Source organism: Heliconius melpomene, chromosome 6 (assembly GCF_056956725.1).
Source record: "Heliconius melpomene rosina isolate 202511_hmr_F chromosome 6, ASM5695672v1, whole genome shotgun sequence".
NCBI lineage: Eukaryota > Metazoa > Arthropoda > Insecta > Lepidoptera > Nymphalidae > Heliconius > Heliconius melpomene.
In genome coordinates this window covers 3,501,776-3,523,150 of record NC_140394.1, presented here as the reverse complement: position 1 = coordinate 3,523,150, position 21,375 = coordinate 3,501,776, and the positions used below count along the sequence as shown (strand labels likewise).

At 31.1% G+C, this 21,375-nt stretch overlaps 1 long non-coding RNA gene and 1 other non-coding gene across 2 annotated transcripts; both read left to right on the top strand.

The window, feature by feature from the left end:
* Positions 1-6,025: 6,025 nt before the first annotated feature.
* TRNAR-UCU (transfer RNA arginine (anticodon UCU)) lies at positions 6,026-6,098 on the top strand. Its single transcript has one exon. It is a non-coding gene; the product is annotated as a tRNA-Arg (tRNA).
* Positions 6,099-8,566: 2,468 nt separating this feature from the next.
* Positions 8,567-9,784, top strand: LOC146538102 (uncharacterized). The gene is made up of 2 exons (XR_014878054.1): positions 8,567-9,182; positions 9,666-9,784. It is a non-coding gene; the product is annotated as an uncharacterized LOC146538102 (long non-coding RNA).
* Positions 9,785-21,375: the final 11,591 nt, after the last annotated feature.

The window sequence follows — 21,375 nt, the reverse complement described above, 5'->3', positions numbered from 1 at the left end:
GATCGGAACCATCGCCCTTCTTCGGGATCGGGTGGATAAGAGCGCTCTTCCATGAATCTGGGACTACGCCGACTGAGTAAGAGTGCCGAAACAAACGCGTTAGCACCGGTGTCAGCTCAGGAGCACAAGAACGAAGCACTAAGGGGGAGATGCCATCTGGCCCGCTCGACTTATGGATGTCCAAAGAGGACAGAGCTCGCCTTACAGCTTTTTGGCTGAACTTAACCTCAGGCATTGAGCTCTGGCACCGCGGGATGGTCGGTGGCGTTGATCCTTGGTCATCCAAAGTCGAGTTCGAGGCAAAGAGAGCGCCCAGGAGATCGGCTTTCTCTTTCGCCGTATGGACCAAGATGTCATTCCCCTTACGTAAAGACGGAAGCGAAGGCTGGCTGAATATTCACACACTTGTGTCACTGTGCCATGACTGGCCTGGCTGGTAATAAATAAGTTATAGTTATTAGTAACCAGGCCACAATAGAGATCCACTGGGTAGGTTTTCTTTAATATTTAGAACAGAATTCAAACAATTTGGGTTTTTTAAATTAACTATGTCACTAATATTATGACGTCTAAGCAACGTAAATGTAAAAGCATCTTAATGATACGGCAAACATTGTAGCCACAAATCTTTTAGAGTGTAGTGTTTGACCGATAATACCCAGAAATTAGTTGGCCCAAGCATATAAGCCTCTAAGTTTTTTTAGGGTTCCGTAATTCAAAAAGTAAGAACGGAACCTGTATAGGATCACTTTGTTTTCCAAATCTATACCCTATACTTTCATAGAAAATAATAATTGCAAATTTATATGTCTTTAGTGTCAAGACACTTTGTTCTGTATTTTATATTTAATACAGAGTAGAATTTAATTGAATAATGTACGGTGGAGCCCAACGTCGCACTTTGTGCTACCAAAGCAGGAAAACGCAAATAAAATAATATAGAGGCCACAGCCACTGCGGGTAAAATTAGGCATTTTTACTGACAAGTATTTAAAAAAATATATTCTTCTTGCTATATCTCGCACAAGTGCAGTGGGAACCCAGGGCTTAAACATAAAAAAGTAAAAAAAAGCCATAAAAACGTATAATTTCAAGTTATTTTTTGTGTTAGATTCAGAAACAGGTAATAAATTAACAAAGTTTTTATAACATATTTGATAGCGTACCTGGTAATAAACGACTCTTGCCTACGCACACGCTTTTTGCTTTACCGCCCGCTCCCCAAGACTTATAATTTATAATTTATTAATAAATCATAAATATAATATAATTAATTCATTGACTGTAAGAACAACTAAATAAATATGGGACGGAGCAAAATCATGTTTGCATCGTTTTGCTTTAAATTTTGTATTCTAAACCTTTGAGTAAGGTCCTGTGGACCTACAATTATGAAATTTGGCAAGAAATGAGAACTTACAATACAATGAAAGAAATTTTATAGGCATAAGTTTATATAAAGCAACTTTATTTTAGAGTTTGTGAACTTTTATATTATGTAAATTTATACGTACGGTACTGAATTGTTAGTAAGGAAAATTCCCACTTGACAGATTTTTTTATTAGATTCAATATGTAGGTAATTTATTTCAAGCTGCGTTATAAATGACCGAACATTTATTACGAAACCATATAATAGGATTTAACTTTAGTTACCAAGAAATTATTAATTTATGTTATTTTTTTAAATGCAAAAATATGTAAAGCTTTTTTGTAAATAAAACATTTGTTGAAATATTTAAGAATATTTCATATTTTTTAAACATTAAGTTAGTATTTTATATTATTTAAAATAAGTTCTATATATTATATATATATAATTAAAAGAACCATTAACTTTATTGTAAATTTAGGATAGAACTATAAATGAAAAAGACACATTTTTTATCAAATTTATTAAATATTTTATGATTTATAAACGTTGACTACGTTTTTAACTAAAAAAGTCACGCGATAAAAAAATTTTAAAAATGTCAATAATGACTCGGAAATTACTAACATTTTATTTTCTCCATATACAATAGATATTTGCGGGAAAAAAGTTTAAAATAGTTACATAGCTGCTATAATTATTTTATGTGGTACATTAAGGCCAATGTACTCTAATAATACAGGGTGAGTCATATTGAACTTTCCGATTTCAATAAGGTGTGTATTAAAAACAAAGCGACATGCAGTAAAAATTATTTTATTGTTTGAAAGCATATAACATGCAGTTTTAATTTAGTTGGTTTTAAAAATGATATCCTGTAAATGTCTACCTCCATTGACCACACACTGCTGAAGCCTTTCCCGGAAGTTGTCCATTACTCGTCGAGTCATATTCAGCGGAATAGCATTGATTTCTTCCGTGATTGCAGCCTTCAGTTCATCGATGGTTCGGGGACGATGCGTGTACAACTTTCCTTCAGGTAACCCCAGAGAAAGAAATCGCAGGGGGTTAAATCAGGTGATCTCGGCGGCCACCCCACGTCACCTCGCAAAGAAATGAGATGACCGGGAAACATTTGTCGCAGGATTTCCATTGAACGCCTGGATGTATGGGCTGTAGCACCATCTTGTTGGAACCAGATGTTATCGTTGTCATGATTCTGCGTTAATTCCTCCAATTTCGGTTTCAGAAAAGTTTCAAGCATGTCGCAATACCGAGCAGAGGTAACTGTGACGACTTGACCATCTTCTTCAAAAAAATAGGGACCCCACACACCAAACTCTGCAATAGCGCACCACACTGTCACTCGAGGGCTGTGAAGTGGTCGTTCGTGTAGGTTTCGTGGGTTATTCTCAGCCCAGTATCGAAAATTCTGTTTGTTGACAGTTCCGGCGAGGTGAAAATGTGCCTCATCACTGAAGATCAAAACAGCAGTGCGGGGGATCTGCTGAATGTCGCGGCATAAATTTGTTCGTGTGTCTAAGTCTCTAACTGTTAATTCTTGCACTACCTGAATCTTGTATGGGTGAAATTTAAGGTCTCTATGCAGTATTCTGCGGACACTACTGAAAGATAATCCTAGTGAAGCGGCATGTTTCCGAACAGAACGCCGAGGGGATTGTTGAATTGAAGCCCGCACTCTATCCACGTTTTCCGCTGACGTTGACGTCCTAATTCGGCCTTGTGGTCTTGTTTTTAATGCTGATGATGTTGCTCTAAAATTTGATACCCAATTTCTGATTGTTGGTCCAGTGGGAATGGGATCACGTCGACCAATAGCAAAATGTAAACGGAACGCACGCTGTGTTGTGATCACGGAGCCGCCATTTTTAATAAACTCTTCAACTACGAACGCACGATGTTGTCCCGACCAAGCCATTGCTCACACTAAAACTGCATGTCATGGCGCGTCTAATGACACCATCCCCACCCTTCTACTCCTTCCCTTCTTCGTGCAACGTCCTTCCAAAACCGGAAAGTTCAATATGACTCACCCTGTATAATACAATGGATTACATGTAAAGTTCATTATTTGTTTATAGGGTTCAAATGGATTCACGAATATTTTATAATATAAATAATAAATAAATTAATACAGCTTCACGGTGTATCCCGCACGCAGCAGGGTATGCAGAGGGAATCTAGTGTTAAAACACTCCGTTCCCCACTTTCTGCCAAATTCTGGAGGCATTGTGTGTTGAGTGGCAAAACTCAACGCCGCAATAACATAAATGAAGTAGATTTCTTATTTAAGTGCAGAACCATAGAAAAGTAAACAAATACTCACATTTGTATAGTTTTTTATACTCTGTGAACTTACTTTCTTTTAGACAATATTGTAGTATAAAAATAATGTATATTAAGACTAGAGCTTAAATAAACATTTTCATATAATCTATATTCTATACATATATATATACATTATATATATGTTTATTATTGATACGAAAACGCGGCATTGGGATAGATGAAACATTGATGCGTTATCACATCCGTTATGCTGAGTAGGTCATGGATTGAAATCTAATATAGACGATTATTTTATTTTTGTACTAAAAGTATTGTGTCTTCTATTTTAGTTTTCAAGTATAGTACAGATATTATAAAACCCATGATAACTTCTGTTTATTTTCTGTTTTCTCATATTTTTGTGACTTAAATAATAATATTTTGTAAACAGTTGTTACGTTTCTAATAATTCTTACTATATGAGATTAATAAATAAGGAAACTAATGAATTCTTTATCACATTTAAAAAAAACATGATTGCACATTTCGAGATAGTTGGAATGCGAGACCGTCGTTGCGTACCGGCACGGCGTCTGATTGTAAACGCGGCGGTTGGGGGTTTGATTCCCATTCGGAGAAATAAATTATTTTCTTTTCCTCGTCATGCTTATAAGTGAAGGAGCAGTTCCACATCAGTTCCACTTATCAACAAGTTCTCCAAATTTTGGCGAACCAAATGTCTTAACGCTATATTTCCCATGTGTATGTACCCCGCTATGTGGAATAAAATAAAAGCGTTATAGGGTTCCATATCTCAAAAGAAAAAAATGGAAGCCAGTCAAGTTGAGGCCATATTAGCTATTAAATATCGTCCATAAGTATGCAATAATACTGAACTATATAACTGTATCTCTTCAAAAATATAAATAACTAGCGGACGCGCGCAGCTTCGCATGCTTATTTGCACCCTTACGGGTGAATTCTAATAAATCATGAAACACGTTTTCAATGAAATATTTTTAAGTCTCAATTTTAAATCTTATAAAAATCAGTGGCGATTTAAAGATTTTTCCATACAAACTTTCAACCCCTTATTTACACACCTAGGGGATCAATTAAAATCAATCATGAAACATGTGTTCAATGAAATATTTTTAAGAGTCTAAGTTTCAAATTTTATAAAAATCGATGGCGATTTAAAGATTTTTCCATACGAACATTTAACCCTCTATTTGCACCAATAGGGGATGAATTTAAATCAACCACGAAACATGTGTTTAATGAAATATTTTTAAGAGTCTAAGTTTCAAATTTTATAAAAATCGGTGGCGATTTAAAGATTTTTCCATACACACTTTCAACCCCTTATTTGCACCCTTAGGGGGAGAATTCTAGAAAATGATGAAACACGTATTCAATTAAATACTTTTTAAAATCTAAATTTCAAATTTTATAAAAATCGGTGCCGATTTAATTTTTTTTCCATACAAACTTTGAACCCCTATTTCACCCCTTTAGGGTTAAAATTTTTCAAAACCCCTTCTTAGTGGATGTCCAAATTACGAAAGTAAACTTTTGTCCAAATTTCACGTTTCTACCATCAGCGGTTACGGCTGTGCGTGCGTCTTACCTCAATCAGTGAGGACAAGTCCTTTTATATATATAGACTAGCGGACGCGCGCAGCTTCGCTTGCCTATTTAAGGGTGAATTCTAATAACCCATAAAACATGTGTTCAATGAAATATTTTTAAGTCTAAATTTCAAATTTTATAATAATCGGTGGCGTTTTAAATATTTTTCCATATAAACTTTCAACCCCTTATTTGCACCCTTAGGGTGTGAATTCTAGAAAACCATACAACATATGTTTAATTATATACGTTTAAGAGTCTGAATTTCAAGTTTTATGAATATTTATGAATATTTGCACCCCTAAAGGTTCTCTCTAGGGGGGGAATAATAAGAGGGGAGAATTCTAGAAAACGATGAAACACGTGTTCAATTAAATACCTTTAAAAATCTAAATTTCAAATTTTATAAAAATCGGTGCCGATTTAAATTTTTTTCCATAAAAACTTTGAACCGCTATTTCATCTCTTTAAGGTTAAAATTTTTCGAAATCCCTTCTTAGTGGATGTCCAGATTACGAAAGTAAACTTTTGTCCAAATTTAACGTTTCTACCATCAGCGGTTACGGCTGTGCGTGCGTCTTACCTCAGTCAGTGAGGACAAGTCCTTTTATATATATAGATTAATTAATCGTACTGGTAAATCTCACTTTCATAATTTTTCTATTATCTCTATAGTGTATAAAATACAAACGATAGCACACTTATATACATAAATTAGTATAAAAATATTGAGTCCCTGTGGCGCAGAGGATAGCGCGTTGGACTTCTAATCCAAAGGTCGTGGGTTCGATCCCCACCAGGGATGTGTACATGGTTAGTTAAAGATATTTTGTTTTAATTTTTGAAGTCACACTGAATACTTTTATTATAATTACTTGCTTCAAAGGAATAATATTGTTTTAATTTTATATTTTTCGATTTATGATATTAGTCATATATTGCATCGTCTCTTTTTTATGGAACAATTGAAATTACCATAAATATAGTCTTATTAAAAAGAAAATTGAAAACTTACTAATGTGTAACTTATGCCATGATGTCTCTAAATGAAAAAATACTTCTATATAATTATAATTAAATTTGTTTATGCTGAATATATCATTTAGATATAATTATTTCCAACACAATTTAATCATAATTACTAGTATATACCGATTGGATATAAAATAATGGAAACATTGAACTCAAAGCTTTCACGCTATCTTTTATTTTTCATATTAAAAAACTATCAAGTTGTCTATAGAAGAGATTTTTAATAATATCTAGACTACTGACTACTGACTACTAACTACGGTGAAAAAATATTTTGGTTAATATCTACGTAAAAAAATATTTTTTTCAACATAATAAGTTTGCAATTTCTAAAAATATTTAAAGTGCTTTTGCCTCAACAAAATATCACGTATAATAATATTTTACTGTAGATTATTGACACGTGTTACAACACCTGTAACTGCACGTGTCAATAATCAGAAATGTGTGCAATTTTAGTGTTTTACTATGTTATATGCAAATTTATATTATTAATATGCAAAAATAATTAAAATAAGACCGACGCGTCATAGAGTTTTTTATTCAATTAATTCAATTCAATTTCAATTCAATTGTCACATTTTGAATTTTATTAGATTGTGGTGGAAAATAAACTCAGTTTATAACTTGTACAAGGCTACTTTGAATATGAAATCAAAAATGAGTGTTATCTAGGGGTTATCACTTTATTGTGCCTTTAGCCGTGACCAGCCAGCTCTTCTTCATTCACAGTTATGTGACTATGTTTACAGGACTAGGAATTGAATACAATAAAGCTCATTTCTATTTTGAAATTTTGTATTTATACTTGCTACTAGCAAGATATTTTGATTTTTTTGTCTATTTTTTATGTAAGTTATCTACTTATATTATTTCGGGATTTTAAAAATCACAGCTATATTACTATTCTATATTATTTAATTCATAATTTATATCATAACTACTACAACCAATAATTTTTTTATTATATTACCTCTAAGAATATGTGAACTAAGTTTTATCGTAATTGGTCAAGTAGTTCTGGCGTGAAATCTTAACAAACAAACTAACATTCGCATTTATGAATAAAATATGATGATAATATTGTTATAGAGGTCCTTATAACTCATGTTTAGAGAAGTAGAAAAAAACTAAATTCATATGTAGGTACATATACTACATAAATATATATATATATATATATATATATATATATAGACAAAGATAATATTAAAATTATGCAATTACAATTAAATTTCATAACAAAATCTCTTACGATATCTTATCAATAATTTCCTTTTGAACTTTAGACTGCATGTTAATGAAATGCATCTTCCTGTCATTGTATCGGTGTACTGATTATATGCATATCCTCTTTAGATCGAATTTATGTATTTGAAATGTATTACTTGGAAATTTATTAAATTAGGATCATTGTCATGTTATTACAAAGCCGTCCTAGCTGTAATACAGTGGTCGTGGATTCAATCTCTTCTCAGGGGACTTAGTTTTTTATTAATACTTTCATTTCTTCATTAAGTATACCTACAAAATCTGTACATAAAATAGAAAAATAGTCTATGTGTTATTCTATTGGCTTAAGACCGCGAAGAATAATTAATTTTAATGTACTTTGTTATAAAAAAAAATACTGTATAAACTATATTTACTGTATACTTTCATTCGCCTTTTTAGGGCGAGATAGTGAAAATGTTAAATATTGCATTTCCTCGAGCGGGAATTGAACCCACAACGTCGTTTACAGTCGCATACTCGTGCTCCTGCGCCACGGTTGGCCTCATAAAACTGGCCATATAAAATATTAGGTGACCATAAGAAAATGTCACAATGACAATATAATTACATACCAATAAAAATCACTCAAATAGTATTTAGAACAAAGAAACATCCTATTATTGACAATTTTGTTTATTTATAGAAACCTTAATGTCCAAAAACATTAATAAACGTCAATTCATTTAGTTCTAAATCCGCCTACTAAATCTGTTTATCATTTCCTAACCTAAAATAACGTATTTCTTAATATTAAATCTAATTATAGATAAAGAGACCGTCTCAGCACGATAAACACGACGGTTGTGGATTTGATTCCCTCTATAGAGAACAAAATATTTTAATTTCCTAATATATCATATAACATATCATAACATATCATAATATATATAATAATCTGGATCAGAGGCAAAGGCGATGATTTGCCACTCAACAATCAGTGCTTCGAGAATTAGGTGAAAAGTGAGGAACGGAAGTGTCTTAATGAGAACGGAGTATCTTAACACTAGGCTCCCAGGTTCCCTCCGCCTACTCCACTGTATATTGAAAAAAGCGTGAAAAAAATCTACTCACATTTACACTTACTAGAGCTCGTAAATATAAACATATCATACATATCATGTAAATCTAATGAATTAGAAAAATAATAAAAGGGTTAATCAAAGCACCGATACTTTGAGCAAAAAACATTGACGTAGGAAGACAGTCAATTGACCTGCGCACGCGCACGCGTCATCTCGTATTATATTAGGAGGGGGCCGCGCCGGCAACCGTCATAACAACGCTGACTCTCGTGTGGAACGCACGCGTTTTAAAAAAATATTAAGAAAAATTAATTCGTGAAAATGTATACAAACCCTTTTGAGAGGAAACACTCAGCGCTAAGGCAAGCCTTGGATAAGTTAATAAAAGGCGAAACCCGGCTGAGCTTTAGGAAGAAAAGTAATCTATCAAAACGGATCAGCAGTGATTCCTCAATGTCTTCGAGCAGCACAGAAAGTTCGCAAAAATTCAGCTTCAAAAGATGAAATGTGTGTCGTGATGTGTATGTGATAATTTACGCTGTGAACCGCTCATGAAAAAGGTCGGTACCTATTTTTTTTTTATTTCTTTATTAGATATTCAAAATAATTAATTATTACTTTAAATGGTCTTATTCTACTTTTTTTATATTTAAATATTAAAGCAAATATTTGTAAAACTTTTTTCTTCTCTATTCATTTATTTTATCTAATCGTAAAAGCATTGTATTCATAGTGTATGCGTATATTATGATATACCAAGTTCCTTCGCTACTGATTGAATTCTAGGTCAATTTAATCATTTTTGATTGTTCTATTGTACTTTGAACATATATATTATACTTTAGATATTGGCTTTATTAATATACTTATTGGATTATAACTCTTACTTAAGATTTACTAAATATTTTTTGAATGAAACAAATACAATTATTATAATTAGAATGGTTGTGCAGATACTATAATGAATATTTCTCAACAAACTTGGGTATACCGGTATAACGAAAAAAAACAGTTTGTTTGAACTTTGCGTTTTTTTGTTGCAGATCGAGTCGGGTCATGCCATGGAACTGGTTCCTTGACGTCAGTACATCAAGCCATTGTCATTGGGTGGTGGAAACTTAAGATGTAATGAATCAATCGATTAAACAGACGTTCATATAAATTTTGTTTTTTATTTAATTTCTATACAGTTATGATAAATTCATATTTAAATGATTTAGTTCTACCTTTAGATTTCCTTGTTTTTTTTGCCTTTCTAATCACAAATAAACCTGATCTGTGTTCCCCATATAATTGCAGATTTTTTTTTATATACTGCACATGTTCATTTATGAGACGCAAATGTATTGCGATTTTTTTAATTCAAAGTAAATTGAAATATTGATTTTTCATATCATATAACATATAGTTTGGATATATATAGTTTGTAACTAATTAATTGTGAAAATAATTTACCATAATGTCGAGATAAATGTTACCTATCTACGTTAAAGAAGGCCTACTTAGTGAATAGTACGGATTAACACCTATAGGTATAATCTGTACTTGTATCTTTTGCACAATTGTTAATTTAGTACATTAAAATTGAAATTAACTACAAATATATATATGAAATATTGAAAAAATACCTTAAAATTACAATTGCAACTATTTTATTAAAGTCTCTACTGGTATTAAATATATTTTCATTTTTATTCTTACATTGTATTTGAATCATATAAATTAAAATCCATTAAAATAAATCACAAATAACTTGTTACACAATAAACACGTTACTTCTCAATTCTGAAAAAGAAGTTATAACAGAATTAGATAAAATAATTGAAATTAAACCTACTTCTTCGTTAGTTCTTAAAAATCTAAACAGTATGAAAATGCTTAAGGAAATCAAAATATACAAAATTAAAATATATGAAAATTCTTTTCGTACTAAATCCATTGTTATCGACTGTTATATTGTAAGAAAAAATCTCGGGCAAGAATATTTTTTACAATATATTTATTGTTTAATTTTAAAAACCGGTCAAGTGGTAGTCGGTGTCGTCCACTGACAGTTCCGTACCAATTTTATGATTATATTTCAACGGGAACTTGACTACAAGTTTTCATTCTTCACGCTAAACTTTTTATTCTGTGATCCAAGATACCCTAAATCAGCATATTTGACAATCGCATTTAGCAGGATACCTCCTCCTCCTCGCGATCGTGAGATAAATAGTCTTGACAGACGGACAGACTTGTAGAAAGACAGACAAACAACTACTATTGTATACATATATATTATACACAAACATTTTTAATCTATTATTAGATCGATTATCTCAGTGTTATATAAGAAATAAATACATTATCTTTATTGTTTACCTAAATTGAACCTATAAAGGCAAATTATAGTCAGATTCTTGTCTGATTCGTGAGAGCTTTGATTTTTACCAGATAATAATTATATGATATTATTATTATTATTATCACCGAGCGGCGCGCCGCGCAGTGATTGTTGACGTTACTATCCCACATGATGAAAATCTCGTGAAGGCCGAAAAAGAAAAACAATCTAAATATTTGGACCTAGCCCATGAGATTACCGCCATGTGGGATGTCAATGCGACTATCATTGTGCCGATAGTGGTTTCGGTTAACGGTCTAATAGCGAAAAGCCTCGACCAACACCTTAAGAGGCTATCGCTTAGCTGTTGGATCAAGAACCGGATACAGAAGGCAGTATTACTTGAGACGGCGCGTATTGTGCGGAGGTTCCTCTCTCTGGAGCCCTAGCCACCGATGGCTTGGACCCTTGTCCCGCCCTCGGAAGTGTGGTTTTTTATATTTTTAAATGTATCTTTTTTATAATAATTTGTATTTAAAAATGTAAAATTGATTCGCTTATTTAATAAAAGTATATTCTATGATAGCTTTGTTAGCATACGTAGATATGCACATCTAAATATAAGGCAGCATCCATTTTGTGGTATATATGTAATACATGTATGTTGATGTGTCGTGTAAAAGTGCAAACACAACGGTTATGGGTTCAATTCCCTCGTACATTAGGTAGTCAAATACATTATTAACCCTCATTGATAACAACATAAACTAAAAGTGTCTAAGCGGCAAAAAGTGTGAAAATGGAGGAAAAAAACGTATCATTCTGCTTTTATTGTTTATAATATTTCGTAGCCAAAAAATAGCTTAGAAAAATATATAAGTTCTGAATAAGAATAAATTTAAAGCAAATAACCTTATTTTTTTTTACCTACCTTTTTTTAACCTTTAATTCTAGTAAAACAATTGAAATATATCTTGAACCATTAAAGCCAAGATTCAATGGAATGTAACTTTGGACTCAACCAATTTCGATGTTTTTTTTAAAGTATAATAAATGTAAATGGTACTACAGGAGCCAGAATCGAGCTCTACCATTCTAAATAATTTAACTGATCTACATATGATACTCGTATGAATGCAGTAATTGTCCTATTCTTCATTCCACATTGAGATGAATTGCCAAATGAACTGCGCCATTAATATTTACGTCTCTACAATTACAACACCATAATCTGTCTTGTAAACAATAATTTTAATCTCGTGTACACGAAACGTGGTATTAATTTATAATTTATATAAAAACTTTATAATAACAAACTTTATAACAACAACAAAACTTTATTTTAACATATGTAGTTATAGATTTAATGTTCACCTATTTCATATCTATAGATTTTATAAACTTTTTTATTTTAATTCAGTCGAGTAAAATTGTAATAATTTAATTCCAAACATTTATAACTTAAAATTCTTAGAATTCATAAATAAAAATAAAGTGATATGATAATTTATTTACGAGTAAAATTATTCAAATGATGTGAACGCATGCACGCCAGAATACCGGTTAAGTTACTATGATTTTAAATGACAAGGCTAAAGCTCTAGATCTTTTTTTTTTTTGCTTCACGCTGAATCCCGCACGTAGACAGAGGGATTTTAGGAACCATTGAAACACTACCGTTCCCCGCCGCACACACAACCTGTCGTATTGACAATCACTAGCTTGTAAAATATGTATGTGCGCTTGTGAACGCTAATCTCAGAAACGACTTAAGGGGAAAGAATTTGAACGCAATTTTCACTATAATATTTTTTGCAAGCTTGCTTTAATATGTAGTTTGTTTTATTTAAATCGGTTTAATCAGTTAAATTTTAATCAGTTCATAAATAAAATATTGCTTTTTTGATCAAATTGCTTTGTTTTCAATGAATTGAAAAAAAAGCAATTCTACGTACTCGAAAACTTTAATTTTTAAAATTATATTTAAACACAAAAAATATTCAGATTAGTTAATAAAAGTTGTATAAGTATTAGTATAAGAGGACGAGAGTCGCTAGTACATGATAAAATAAATAATTTAGATTTTTTTCTTACATCTAAGAAAAAAACGGTAATTGAAGTAATTATTTTGTAAGTTTATTTACTATAAAAAATATGCGTATAATTATAATATTAGTTTTCCGTGGTAATGTTTCTAAGAAACTTCTAACGATAATTTATTTTTTATTACTTGCTTTTTTTTTTAGCTTCTGTAAAGAGGCAGTATTTACAATGTAATTTATGTTTATAACTCTTTGTTAGCATACTTGCATATACTTGCATATGGTGGTGGTGTTGGTGAACTTGGCTCGAATTTGTAGTATAAGGCAAAAAATTACCTAACTTGTCTTATTTACGTTAAAAAAAAGAAATTCAATTAGAACTTCACATTAGAATCCATCTATTTATAAAATATTTACAAAACAATTTTATTTGAAATTTTCCATAATTATGTTTACATAAACAAAGACTCTCAGATCGTTATTTGTTTCTTATAATACCTTCAACCATTTATTAATGAACGTTTTATGAGATTTAAATAGCAACCCGCATTAGAATGCTGAATGGAAATAAATAAAAAGAATATTTTTTAATATTCTAGAAAAATGTCGTACGATACGTGTAATAATTTAGTTGGAATTTTATATTGACCTTAGCAAGGTCGTTTACTGCGAAAGCTGAAATAGCCTTGAACCGAAGACATGACATCTATAAGTGAATAACTGTATAAAGTTTTTTTCTATTTAACAGGTTAAAAGTAAGTATTGATGGGAACGGAGAGTCTAAACTCTAGGTTCCCAGGTACCTTCTAGGTTTTCCAATTTACACTTATTTCTTTGTGATTAGCTCTACTTAAGTTATGTAGGTATGCCGGAGAAATATTTTCATTAATAATATAATAATTATGTCAAGATGCATTCGTCACAATTGAAAAAAAACAGCAGAACAATTGTATATTTTTTTGGCTTTTTCTACAAAACTAAACAATACACGATTATTATGTATTCTATTTTTATTCTTTTGTCTTTAGAGATATTCCTTACAGTATTTCTTGTAATTTATACGTTTTCTTCCTAACATATCATATTTTTTTACAAATTTCTTTAATTTTTAACATAATTGTTTATAGAGTTATTAAAAATATTGTGGGCTCATTGTTTAATGTTTGTTTCTCTAAAAAAAAGAATATATCATACAAATAAAGAGAAATTTCAAAAACAAAATAGAATAGACTATTGTTAAAGGAACAACCTAGCTCATATCCGGTTGAAACGTACACATATTCTGTACGAACATCGAAGAGGATCTTCTTCACTATATAAGACTATTTTATGAACCCTCCTACGACATGAGACAGTTGGATAATAAAAATAAGCACTCCTTGGATTTCGATTCAATGTCGGGACTTAAATATACGTAGATATTCTTTCATTCTGTAGCTTATTATGTGTTGATATTAATTTTCGAATACCTCTGATTGTAAAGGCAATGGTTGTGAGTTCAATTCCAAATTATGGGAATGAATTATTTTCATTTTCTCGCTCTAGTAACTTGTTACTAATTTATCTTGACAAAGCACGGCACAGAGAAACGCCACTCATCACGCAATGTCTCAAAAAATCATTGGAATAAAGTTGTAATGGTTAAAGTTTTAATACTTCCTCTGCCTATCCATGTATACGTAAAATATAGTACCATACACATTTCGGGGTATGTTGGGACCGTAGCGTTTGGCGCTCCATTCTCTCTGACTCTCCCGCTAGAGATAAAGCGTGAAGGTAAGTTAAGTCATATTTCGGACGCTTGAGCATCTCTATAATGAGAAATGGTAGAAGCAATATTCTTACTTTTACCAAATTTCTAGGATTTAGGTTTAAATTTTAAGTATATCCATACCTATATTATAAATTCGAAAGTAACTCTGTCTGTCTGTCTTATACGCAATCAGGGCCAAACCGCTAATTTAATTGTGATAAAATACTCATATAGAGTTACTTGAGGGTCTCGGGATGAACATAGGACACTTTTTTTCTCATATTTGTAATATTTTCTATATATACCAATATATTACAATGTTTATTAATTTGAAATACAATTTATTCCGCCATGTTAATAACAACCGTCGTTGCAAAGCAACGATTTGCAAAGTTTGTTGTTAGACAACGTTACCCAAATTGAGCTTGCTTAACGCATCTCTCTATTGAAAACTAAAAATAATTTCATAAATATATTTAATAAATATTCGTATAGTTCAAGCGGGCGTAGCCGCTTTCGGGTCCACTAGTAATAACATAAAATTTATCCACAAAAATACTGTATTCAAAAATAAGTAAGGGTAGTCAAAATGTCTTATCCTTAATACAAATATATTCATTAACAACAATTAAGTCACTGTAATATAACAACGTATCTACGTTCGACCTTTACTGATCTACCGTAACGTGCCAAAATAAATAAACGGTACATCATTGAATCATCTGTCGTCACTTACATTCATCAGATACGGAGGCTCGTTCTGGTAACGGAACAGAAGGGGGAACAGAAGTGTCTTAATGGGCACACTAGGTTTCCATGATTCTATTGCCTACGCTGATTTGTAAACTCTGCAAACATACCGAAAGTTAGGTGGTATATGGAGAACGGAATTTCTTAACATTAGGTTGCCTCTCCGTATCCCTCCGTACCTCCGTATAAGCTGGAAACAGCATGAATATAAAAAAATATCTTTTTACTATTACATTTCCAACTAACTCCAAAATGTATATCGAACAATTTAACCCATTTGAATGGAAAATATCCATGACCTCATCAAACACGAATAATGTTCACGAAATACATACATTACATCGTAGGTGTTAATTGTTTAACGTCTATAGGTTTTTCACTCCAAATTCATACGCTAATATTTTCGCTTATAATTCGCAAATTTACACTTTAAATTATTTATTTTTTTACTCCAAACTCGTCATGTTTAATCTGAAGTTCTTACATATTTTTTTTAATTCGCATTTTTGCACTTCTAAATCATGGAAGTGACTGTAAACGCAACGGTTCTATTTTTTTTGCTCAAATTTTTGCTACATTTATGTATATTTGCAATATTGGAATTTCTTTATATATAAAAAACTATATAATTTATTGCTATATACACCAGTTTTTGAAATGAAAAATTCTCGCCTATCAAACGCTACTTCTTCATATTTTGTAACTCTATTTTAATATTTATCTAAGGAATAATTAAAATTTCTTCAAAAGTCAATAATCGTTCGGATCTCGGATATTAACTTGGGAAACTTTATGAATACTTTCGAGCAAGTTGTGTTCAATAACCGCCACACATTGTTATACTTATAAACTTTTCTTGTATGTTCCTTTGTAATATTAAATCTAAATAAGTTATCAGTTAATTTTCTTTGATGTATAAATTAAAAAAATAGATAAATTAGGATATAAAAAATTTATTGTTTTATCTAAAACATGAAAGATATAGATAATTAAAAATTACCTAAATAAAGTAAGTATTCATGTTGCCTGCAAAATCAATTTGTTTTGGTGGGATTATAATATTCTACATTACACCAGTTTGTACGGGGAAGTACTAAAATCTATTTTCAGTATTAAGATAATGTTAATTCGCATTGATTTTTGTCATACGATAACTTTTATCATACAAAGATATCAGTGATAAGTAAATCTGAGAATCATTTAAGGGAATAACCATGTTATTTAATTTTGGACTTCTACTGGAACGGTCTCTAAGAGGAGCAGGTTCAAATCCCGCTACGTTCCAATTTTTGAATTTTCTTAAAACTATTTTTCTTTTCTTTAAAAATATAAAAACTAATAACGAATTTCTAAGCTAAAACAGCTTACAACTATATAAGATAGTCAACATTTATCAAGACCACGACATCGAAACTACAAAGGTATTAAAATTATCACCAATATTTACTGTTTGGCGCCTGCTGTAAGCCAAATAAAATGTTTGCTGTGAACTTGCAATTTACGATTTAAATCTTATAAATATGAGACTGGAAAAAAACCATATTTGCGTCACTATATTTAGCATTTCTCACGAGTATTTTTAAATTTGTTTCATGATTATCACGATGTATGTATTAGTTGAGTGTCATTTCGCACTCATACTTAATATTATATACTTAAGTATATTTATATATACTTATGTACATATAGTTATTCGTTTTCTATCTCAATTTTTTTTCAGGTTCACGCTGTATCCCGCATGCAGCAGTAAAGCCAAGGGTAGCTTAGTGTTATGGCACTCCCCTCTCCACTTTTAGTCAAATTCTGGAAGTGAGTGAGTGGCGTCTATCTTAATTTAGAGTACTGTATCTAAAAAATACGTCAGTATCGCGTGTTGTACGTAAAATAAATATACTACTCAAATAACGTACTTATCTTATGGTTTAATTTTGATGTAAATATAACGTTAAGTTAAAATACCTATACATGTAAAAATTTATAGGTATTTTATTATTATTAGGTTAAAAATAAATAAATAAATAAATAAATCGGCTTCACGCTGTATCCTGCACACAGCTGGGTAGGTAGAGGGAACCTAGTGTTGAGACACTCCGTTCCCCCCTTTCTGTCGAATTCTGGAGGCATTGCGTGTTGAGACACAGAACTCAACGCCGCGGTTTGCATTTTATTGTATAAATAAACAAAATTACATTTTTACGATCACTAATTGTAGGCTAATATTGATTGATGCAGATCTTTGTAAAGGCTTAGTTCAATGGAGCCGCTCCGCCACCCACTCCCGCAATGTCTCTAGGATTCGGCGAAAGGGGAGAAACAGAAGAATCTTAATGGGAACAGAGTGTCTTAACAGTAGGTTCTCAAGTTCCCTTTAAAAGGTCTTCTTTTAAAACGGGAACTTAAAGCTTTATAGTAATTCGGCCGAATCTCACGCATTCCTAAGATACGAACATTATTATTGAAGATTGCGAAAGTTTTAATTAAAGAGCATTAGAATTTTGAAACCGGGATAGGAGTGTCGGAAACTTCTAACCGGAAATACCCCATTCATTGTTCACAATTTATCCCGAAAAGCTGTTGTGATTTTATATTAAATGTTCTACTTAAATACAAAACTACAGAGGTTTTAGATGCATTTTTCAACCTAATATTAAGATATTTATTACAGTTAGTAATTTTTAAAATATCTATATTAATATTTATCGTCATTTTTTTGTAATATATTTGCTTACAGCCTTTACACCGGATACTTCTTCCTCTTTGCGGTAGTATGAACCAGTCGAGGCACTCGTTCATCTTTAACAGAATAAACAAAAAAAACTTAATAAATATCTTGACATGTTAAATTATATGGAGTGATAAACACTAACCACTAACTACTGAATAATTGAACTAAATTACCAAAGCAATTAAGTTACTTGTAAAAACCATGTTTTTATTCACGTTTATTACTTCATCCATGGAATATAACAGTAATTAAAAAGAAATATCATCTTGAAAGGTCAAAGACAATTATGTGTAAAATTATGTCATCTTATGTAAGTCTTTTATAATTATTTGAGATAAAAGTACAAACAGTAGTACAAACACACGTTTTATTTATACAGTAAGAATTAATTAATTAATTAATAATATATTTTTAATTTCCTTTCGTGTCATATGACTTTCATTCGTAAAAATTTAACATTTTTAGGGCAAACTGCCTTCATTTTTTAAAAAAATATATACAGGGTGTCCCAGGAGTCAACGATAAAACGAAAACAGGTGATAGACCAAGTCGTGACAGTTATCAGAAAAATATAAAAAAAATCTGTGTCATGTATTTTTCATATTATATTGATTTAAAAAAATATCGGAAGAACCGACACCCTGTGATGATTTTTCAAGTCCTAAGACTACAAATATTACTCTTTTTTCATTTTTTTTCCCCCCCTAGCCCCTAAGTCGAAAAAGTTCGGGTATCGGGTATCCGTCATGCACGAGTCTGGAGGCATCGATCACGATCTCCATGGTCGGATAAGCGTTGCCTGGGCTAAGTGGCGGGAGGTCACTGGTGTGGTATATGATCGCAGGATACTGTCCAAACCTTTTTCGACTTAGGGGCTGGCCCAGGACTTATAAGGATAGTGCTCGAGTCCGGGCTCTCGCAGGCCATATGCTCGGTCTTTGACACATTGCCAATATACATTTCATTCATGGAGAATGGTTATGTAATGCTAATGCTGCATTTAGAATGTATCGGAAAAGATACCAAAACGTTGAACGTCATCCCGATTATCGTGTATTTAGATTTTTCTCTCTTCAACAAAGAAGTAATCCAGCAAGTATCGTACCATTTCGGAATCCAGATTAAATGCGCCAACTTTTAAAGTTACTTGCAAAAACAGTGTAGTATATTTTTTTTATAGTACAGTCGGTTAAAGTTGGGTGTACTAAATATTTTGAATTTAATGTTTGGCAAAAACACGGTATTTTATTGAAAACCGATGCAGGTATGTTTCAATCTTAAACTGTAATTCACAGAAGGGTTACTCATGATTACATTACAGAAAAAAAAATGAAAAAAGAGTAATATTTATAGTCTTAGGACTTGAAAAATCATCACAGGGTGTCGGTTCTTCCGATATTTTTTTAAATCAATATAATATGAAAAATACATGACACACATTTTTTTTTATATTTTTCTGATAACTGTCACGACTTGGTCTATCACCTGTTTTCGTTTTATCGTTGACTCCTGGGACATCCTGTATATAAAACAAATTAAGAATGTTCTATTACAGCTCTTTGCCCAGTTTTTTAAATAAAAAAAGTCTTATTTTTTTCTATACATTTAAATATTGAGAGGAGCGGTTATATACAAAAACTATTTATTGCATTTATCATTAACGAATTTCCTGCTCTAGTTACCTGACATGGGAATATTCTCATCAGAATTCAAAATTGACTAAAACTGAAATAGCAAAATTTTGAATAATACGTATCACAAATTATACTATGTACGTTATTCATATATTCGTTTCAAAACCAGCACAGAATAATTGCGGATTACAACCAATAACAATAAATTTTCAGTAATGCGACATAATTTAGTTGAAAATTCAACTAATACCATCTGTATTAGTTGAATTTTCAACTAAATTTTACGTAACAAATAGTTTTTTAGCATCACGCTATATCCCGCACACAGCAGGGTAGCCTGAGGGAACCTAAAAGCAAAGATATTCTAAGGAGTTTTGTTACAACATCGATCTTAACAATCATTTTTAAGGAATGTCCGTACCTATTTACCTCATAAAAGTTAAATTTAGGTGTTCGGACATCCCTCATGAAAGTTTATCTCAACTTAGAAATTGAGATAAAGTCTTCGCGATTTTAGCAGATTTTAAGTACACTGGGTATATATTACAATATACACGATTATCCTATTTAAGTATTTTAATTATTTTTTTTACAACAAATTATTGTAAGACATAGATGTCAACCACTTTTATTATTTTTTTATAATAAAATTCGTTTTAAAACAGTTATGTTGCTGCCAGTATTTCAAAAAGATTAATTATAAAATATTTCATTTAACTCAAATTAACTGTATAAATGACTTTTTTTTCTTACAATTCATAAAAGTATACTAAAAATATATGATTTCATTGCATTTAATCTGTTAATTCAAACTAAAAAGATTTATAAAAAATATTTTGAAAAAATTATAAAAATTGAAAATAACAAAGATTTAAAATGTAAAATATATGCAATATAAACAATTTTCGTTGAAAATCATTTCATTAGAAATAATTTATTTTATTTATCAAACAATTCGTTGTATCATTAATCGTGGTATTAAAAACGATAACAATGTTCTACAACTTCGATATATTCCCTTTTCCTTATCTTTGATTGTAAATTTTATTAATTTTATAATTCTACTTAATTGTACATACTAGCGTCAATGGGGGCAACATAATTGGCCAGAAGCTAACAAGAATGCTGTGACGTCTTTACTCAACTGATGATGACGAAGGAATCTACGTGATGATCTTGACATTCTGCTATATTAATTTCTACCTTATTATTAAAAATAAACGGTATATATTTCTATGATGAACAGGTAAAAAAGTGACAAATATGGATTTTCCTACGATAATTATTATTTTCTCGAGACTGACCATTTGAGTAAACACATTAACGGATATGCTATTTAAGTTATTAGTTCCTAAGTTCAAGGATGTGTTCGAAGTTATTTACATTAGGTAGGCGAGGTATTTTTAACCGACTTCTGTAAGAAAAGGAGGTAATCAATTCGACTGTATTTTTACAACAAACTGCACTAATTTGCTAAATATTATAAAAAAAGATTTAATTGGTAAAGTTTTAATTGGTTGAAG